This window comes from Austrofundulus limnaeus, unplaced genomic scaffold (genome assembly GCF_001266775.1).
Source record: "Austrofundulus limnaeus strain Quisiro unplaced genomic scaffold, Austrofundulus_limnaeus-1.0 Scaffold585, whole genome shotgun sequence".
NCBI classification, from domain to species: Eukaryota; Metazoa; Chordata; class Actinopteri; order Cyprinodontiformes; family Rivulidae; genus Austrofundulus; species Austrofundulus limnaeus.
The window spans coordinates 286,254-293,758 of NW_013952987.1; the positions used below are offsets into that span (position 1 = coordinate 286,254).

General features: G+C 35.4%; 1 protein-coding gene across 1 annotated transcript in view; it reads right to left on the reverse strand.

Annotated features, from left to right (window-relative positions):
* LOC106530987 (cbp/p300-interacting transactivator 3) overlaps positions 1–7,505 on the reverse strand; it is a 14,273-nt gene that overhangs the window by 6,187 nt on the left and 581 nt on the right. The gene's annotated exons all lie outside the window — the stretch shown is intronic.

The window sequence follows — 7,505 nt, forward strand, 5'->3', positions numbered from 1 at the left end:
TATATATATAAAACAATACTTTGCTCAATTTATTTCTATAGGAAAATAATGCAAAGTACAAGAAGTATAAATGTTACAAAAACAACATATAAAAATATATATACAAATACTTTGGATACTGATTCAACAATTACATAACTGTTATGATATTTGGACAAGTTGTAGTGGAATGACAACACTCTGACCTGTATTAAACCAAAATGTCCAACTTCATAAAATTAAAATTCTGCTTTTTAAGTCTGTCCGAATGAAGGAGGAGAAACATAAACATAAAGWCCAAAAACAAAGAGACAGAAGTGTGAAAACATTTAATGTTCTGATACGTTGTTCTGCCAGAACATGTGACAAGGCATTTCATGCGGCMTGTGAGAGCGTCACAGATGCATCGGTGTTTTAAAATAAGTATATGCTGAGTTGAAACCAGCATTGATCATAAACTACATCTCCCATGTTGGGTTGATTATTTTTACACACAAAATGTCGGCATCCCACCACAAGGTGGGGCTGCACAGGGTTTAAAAGTAGCTGTCAGTTCAGAATTCAAGATGGCAGCTACTCACCACAACTCAACACAGAGTAAAACTCTCTTATTTTTACTTTTAATAGTATTTCTGTATTTATTTCACATTTAGTCAGTTGTACACGTAGTACTTTTCAGTGTTTTATAAGAGAACATGGTAAAACACTGTTTCCATACAGGAAATACCAGGTAGAGCTCAGTTAGTGTTTGTTACGATAAAACACGCAGAATGAAAGAAGCAGAATAAATGCTCAAACTATCAGAATAAATAAATTAAGCCCAACGGTGAAAACTAAAATGGAACGGGAGCAACAATCTTAAAAGAGAAGAACAGTATCTAAAAACTAAAACAAGCAACAGTAACTAAAGCCTGAATGATCAGAAGAGTAGTTCAAAATTAGAAAATAAATATGATGTGATGATGACAGTAATCAAAAGCTAAAATAAGAAAAACTCTAGCTAATAGGTAAAATGAGCTGAACAGTAACTACGTAAAAGCTAAAATAAGTGAAGCTTGAGAAAAAAAAACTAAACAGCAAATCTGAAATGAAAATGTACAGCAGTAAATGTCAAAATAACAGGGTGAACGCTGACTCATCAGTCACAGAAACATTCTCCACTATGTTTAACTCCTAATTTACACTAGATGCAGTTCTGTCCCACTGCAGTCCAACCTCCGCAGTAAATACACAACCATTATAATCAATGAGATACTTTACACTGGCTCCGCACAGCGGTAGTGAGTGGACAGCGATTCGCCAAAATTAGATTTGACCCGAGTCAATCAATAAAGATCACTAGGCACCAACAGGAAAAGGAATTAGCACAACATYYGTATTTTCAAAACAATTCACCAAAGCAGACTAATTTTGTCAAAATCCCAGCTTTWTTAATCAATATTAGGGGTGTAAGAAAATATYGATACACTGAAATATYGCGATATTTCATTTCCCRATAYTGTATCGATATTCTAAAGCCCTGTATCAATTTTTATTAAGTTTAAAATGTCAACTTTCCTGCCAACCGTTCATTTTTATGTTGTAGTTCAGCCACTGACCACTAGTTGGCAGCAGTGRGCCAGCCATTYGGCTCCTCTACCTCTTGAGCGCCAGAGAGTAAGGGTAGCATTAGCATTGTRAGTAAACATTAGCTTTTCTTTTTTTTTTCAGTAAGAGGTTTTTATTTAATAGAATTTTGGATAAAAAATCGCAATATATCGCAATATATTGCCTTGCTTACAGTATCGCAATATATCGGGATATATCGTATCGTGATCCCTCTGTTATGAAATGTATCGTATCGCCAAATTCTTGCCAATACACAGCCCTAATCAATATATGGCTATATTTCTATACAAATGCTGTCAGAATGTATGGTTCTGTTTGGGAAGCAGATGGTAACATGCAGCATATGCAAACACATGATACACGTGGATTTTATTTTGAAATCAGAAGTTTCAAAGAGACAGCACTGATGCAGTTACAGCTGTGTTTGTAATCTGTTTTAYACAGAATTAATTATTTTGCTCTGACTTCCACATTTATCACTGGATTTATTGCKCRATCTCGCAGTTCCTGTACACGCTTCTCAGAGCTCCTCTCTGATTTGCGGACGCTGTGTAAATTGAGGTGCAAAGGAACAAYGGTGAACTGCGCACCACAGCAGAGCGAAACCAATCATCCGGGTAGAAAGCTCTTAGGACAACCTGACTCTAGAGACTTCACATCTGACATAAAGCTGATTTGGACTGATGGGAAAACAGCTAGTGCTAACACAGCCCACACCAGTGAATTTTTGCATTTCAGTTAGGGCTGCACATTGTATCGAAAATTTACTATCATCGCGATAACAGCCTGTGCAACAGCATAATCTGTGATAAATGGTTGGATCAAAAGTTTGCATTTATGTTTTGTCACTCAGACGGAAGCTTGAAGTATTTCAGACAAATAGAGCTTCATGTATTTGGCCAATTGAATATATCTCTTCATATTTTTAAGAAATTTGTGACCCATCGTATCTAAATGAGGATTAAGTCAAATTTGGTCAAAATGATTCCTGCCTTTTAAAAGCTACATTTTGATACCTGGATCATTCTGATATCATCAGCTTATCCAGAGCTATGACTTAATTAGTCTTGTTTGGTTATGATAATACATAAATATTTGGTCTGAATCCTAATTTTATGTACATTTATTGAGTAATTTTTGATGTAAATATAAAGAGGAACCCTCAGAGAGTATTTGTATATTAAGATTTCCCACTTGGAAAGAAACAAAAACATTGCTAGCTAACAGGGAAAAACTCAAAAATTTAAAGCGTTTTCCTTCAAAATCAGTATTTGTTTTTGCTACTGCTGAAGAAAATGCTTTAAAAATTGTTTTTAGAATTATATTTCAGACAGCTCGTTCAAATGATTCATTGATAAGGCGTTAATTCATTATATTTTGACAAAATACGATTTTTGCACATGTTTAAAACAAAACCCTATATCTGTCTGTTTCTCCAAAAAAAAAAACACTTTTGGACTTAATCCTCATTTCGACGTGATGGTTCACATTTATGCTGGAATGAAAATGATTAGTTGTTTTTTTTTTCTTTTTGTTTTTTGCTCTGAACCTAGAGCAGAAAGACATCAACACTACATCTTTGTTCATTTATCGCAACTCATATCGTCATCACAATATCAAGCACTGTTATCGCACATCGCAGGTTTTCCGTAATTTCAGTCAACATGCATTTCATTGTTTTTGTCCAAGGAAACCCTTTTTCTAGTTTAGTTTAGTTTTCTAGTTTTGTTTTCCTGTTTTGCTTTATTTCCTTTCATTTGCAGTTTTATTTTAAAATGGCACAAAGAGGAAAAAAATAAGAAATGCGCATCAAACATGTATCCATCAATTGGTTTGAAGCAAGGCCCTGTGATGGACTTGCGACCTGTCCAGGGTATACCCTGCCCCTCGCACTGTGACTGCTGGATATGGGCACCAGTGACCCACGCGACCCTGAAAAGGAAGAAGCGTGTACAGAAAATGGATGGATGGATGGATGGTTTGAAGCAAATCAACCAGGCTACCCAAAGTGTGATTTTAGTGGCTGCAGCTGGACACTCCTCCCGCTGTCGGCATCTTCCAGGATATTCTCGTAACGTGAAGAGAATTGCATCTCAAGACAGCAGTAACATCATCAAAACTGGTTGATATGACAGAATAATTACAACTTTCCCGATTGTAGCAATACATTCTTGATAATAGTGGTGTAAGAAAATATTGATACACTGAAATATCATGACATTTCATTTCCCGATACTGTATCGATATTCTAAAGCCCTGTATCGATTTTTTATTAAGGTTTAAAATGTCAACTTTCCTGCCAGCTGTTCATTTTTATGTTGTAGTTCAGCCTCTGACCACTAGTTGGCAGCAGTGAGCCAGACATTTGGCTCCTCTACCTCTTGAGGTAGAGGCTATTGTTAACTGTTGGGTGACCATATTGTAAATTAATATTAAAAACTAAAAGCTGCAAAAAATATATTTTCAAACTATTTATTGTCAAATTTAGTCTAATTAGTGAAAACATGGATGGAATAAGAAATAAGAAACAAATAAAATAAAACACATACAAAGCAGAACATAGCTAAATGTATCAAAAGTATGTCTATGTAATATTAGAATTTTCTGAGACAATGAATTTTGGTTTTTCATTTTTCCCCAGTAAGAGGTTTTTATTTAATAGAATTTTTGGACAAAAGAAATCGCAATATATCGCCTTGCTTATAGTATCTCAATATATCGGGATATATCGTATCGTGAYCCCTCTGTYATGAWATRTATCRTATCGCCAAATTCTTGCCAATACACAGCCCTACCTGATAACTCCTCTCCATTATCCTGAGAAGTGTGTCCCTGTGAGTTTACAACTTTACTTCCTGTTTACTACAGCCATGTGTGAACAGCTGCTCGAGGTAAACGTTTGCTACGTCAGAACTAATTTGTCATGTGTTTCCATTTCCCCTTCTGTGCGTTAACTCTGTTTTGAAAAAGCCAAATACAACCTCAAGTGAGCATAAAACCTTTTTTGCAAAGTGGAGCAATTTTTTTTTGAAAATTGCCTTTTAAAATGCACATAAAAACAAAACATTACTGGAAACACAGCTTCTGTTAGTCTTCAGCTAGCTGTCCTTCATTTTAACTTTTAGTTGTTATTGCTACTTTTGACTGTTAGCTAGTTTTTATCTTATTTTTCTCCTAGTTAATCAGGAATAAGATTGTGGAACAGCATGGAAGATGAGGTTAAAAATGCCAGATCCTTGTATATATTGAAGAGAATGATAAAAACTAGTATTCTGAAGAAATATGGAGAATTATAAGTGAATTCCTGCCAATTGTTTTTTGAATTGATGTCTTTTTATTTTTATTTCATTTTTAAATGTTTTAAGTTGTTTTGATTTTTGTTGTATTTTTACTTTTCTTTTGAACAAATTTTGGTTATAAAAAGGGGCAGATACATTATAAGATTTATTCTTCTGCTGCTGCCTTTAATTTTATTTGATTTTATTTTGATTGCATGTTTTTCTGTACTTTGTTAATCTGTTAAAAATTAAATGAATAAAGAACTACTACTAGTTGGCTTTTTCTACTTTTAGTCRGCATTGGATTAATTTTAGCTTTCAGCTAACTTTTGCTGCTATTAACGATTGTTTTGCACTTAGCTTTTAGTTATTCCTTTGTCGTTTTAAACTAGCAATAGGCTACTTTTAGCTTGCAGCTACTCTTTTAACCAGTGCCTAAGGTTTAAGCTGGTGTTTTAAACCAGTGGTTCCCAAACTTTTCAGCTTTGTACCCACAAAATACCAGCAGCAGAGACCTGAGACCCCCGCTGTTGTTGGTTAATAAACAGTTTTCACGTCAGATAAACAAGGACATGGTAACAATATTCATTAAGCTATTTCTGTCCAATGTAAATRCACTAACCATACTCTTTTGTAACAACAAATGCATAAAAAGTTTGTTACTTCTCATTTTTTAGTGTAATCAATTCAGAAAATCTTTTCAGGACCCCACCTTTATGTTTCAGGACCCCACCTTTATGTTTCAGGACCCCACTTTGGGTCCCGACCCCAACTTTGGAAACCACTGTTTTAGACCATCTTTCTGATAAATTTTATTACTCGCATTGATATTGAAATTATATCGTATCGACTTAGTTAGGAGTTATATCACAATACAAATTTTGAACATATCTTCCAGCCCTAAATGAGGGTATTTACTGGTTTTCTTACTGGTCTGGACACAAGCAGCTAAAGTGAGCTTCTTCTATAAGGTGGCAGACTTCCTGTTTTTGACATGGAGTGAGCTGAGCTTCTTCATCCATGGGGATTCTTAGAGTTGAACTGCCTGGGGTGGTTTACATGTCTGATTAGGATTCCTCCTGGACACCTCCTCTGGAGTTCCTTTGGGCCTGTCCCATTGGGGGCAGACTCTGGGGCAGACCCAGAACTTTGTAAAGGAATTCTATATCCACTTCAGGTTATACCTTGAGATTCCCCAGGAAGCTTATAATATGTGATTTACAGTAGTAGTTCTATTAGAAGTGTTCTCAAGAAGGAGAGGAGTCATGTCCTGAAGTTGGAAACTGTTGTATCTTAATCCTGGTCTTTCGACTGGAAGTAATGAGAGCAGCTCAGCTTCTTCCAGTTCCATGCAGAGCAAGCAGTCTGCACGAAAGCACATCTGTCCTGAGGGAACTGTTCGGTCCAGATACCCCCTGTGAAGCAGCTAGAGATGAGGCAAAAAGAAACAAAAGAACTGGATCAGATAAAAACAGAGATACAGCCCTTACAACATGTTTGGCTTCTTTCTTTAAGAGAAATGTAGTCCACAAATTATATTGATTAACAATGTGAGTTTAAAAAAATCTGTTGCTTACCTGAATTTTGAAGTTTTCTAAACTTTGGAAACTATCAGAACTTTTATCATGTCATCTATTCCGTCAAATAAATAAAAAAACTTTTTTTCCTTGAATGAAGTCATTTTTTCCCCACACAGAAATCTGGAATAGAGTTCTTTTTTTCTCAATAATATATTTTGTTTGAGCTCCACCTGCTCCCAATCTTCTCCGCTGGGATGCAATTCTGTCCCACAGAGAAACGTACTCCACTGGTTCATACNGCCACAACATGTACATATTTTTTGTCAACATGAAGCAAAGGCTTAAAAAGAGCTGCGGATAACCAATATAAATATTGAATAAGACAATGACCTCAGCTAATTATCTAATGACAGTCGTCAGTCTGATGGGGGAAAAAACGTATATTTTTGTTGTTTCGTAGTCACAACATCCATAGTAACGTTGACAACTAAAGTATAAAGAGAAATATGTATTGTGAGAGTTAGGGATGCACAGTATATCGGCTTTAACATTGGTATCAGTCCGATAAGTAAAAGTGGGCCAATATTAACATCCGATATTGATTTCCCGCTTGTTGCCATTTTGTGTTTTTGTTTTGGGAGGGGAAATAGTTGGTCGAGTAGTATCTATTTGATCATGATACTGATATTGACAATGCACAGCCAGGAATAACTGAAGTAGAGAGCCATGTCAGTGGTCTAGTCATTTTTCATAGTATCAAAAAAATACACAAGTTTGTGTGTATGTATATATAAATAATTTAGTTTTTGTGATATCGGTAAATATCGGTTATCGGCCATAACAGTGTTATTAATATCGGATATAGATATCGGCTGAAATTTTCATATTGGTGCATCCCTAATGAGAGCTGATGTGTCGACTTCTTAAAGGGGTGTCTTATTTTGTAACAAAGTAATATAATTATTAGGCTTTGTGCCTTTTGAAATTGGAGCTAAAAATAAATGGTGAGGTGTTGGGTCTAGAGTTGAATTAGTGCTGGGTGGTATACCGTTTTGTACCAAATACCGGTTTTTATTTTTTGTTATATGAATTTTTTGAATACCGCACATTCCAGTTTAAA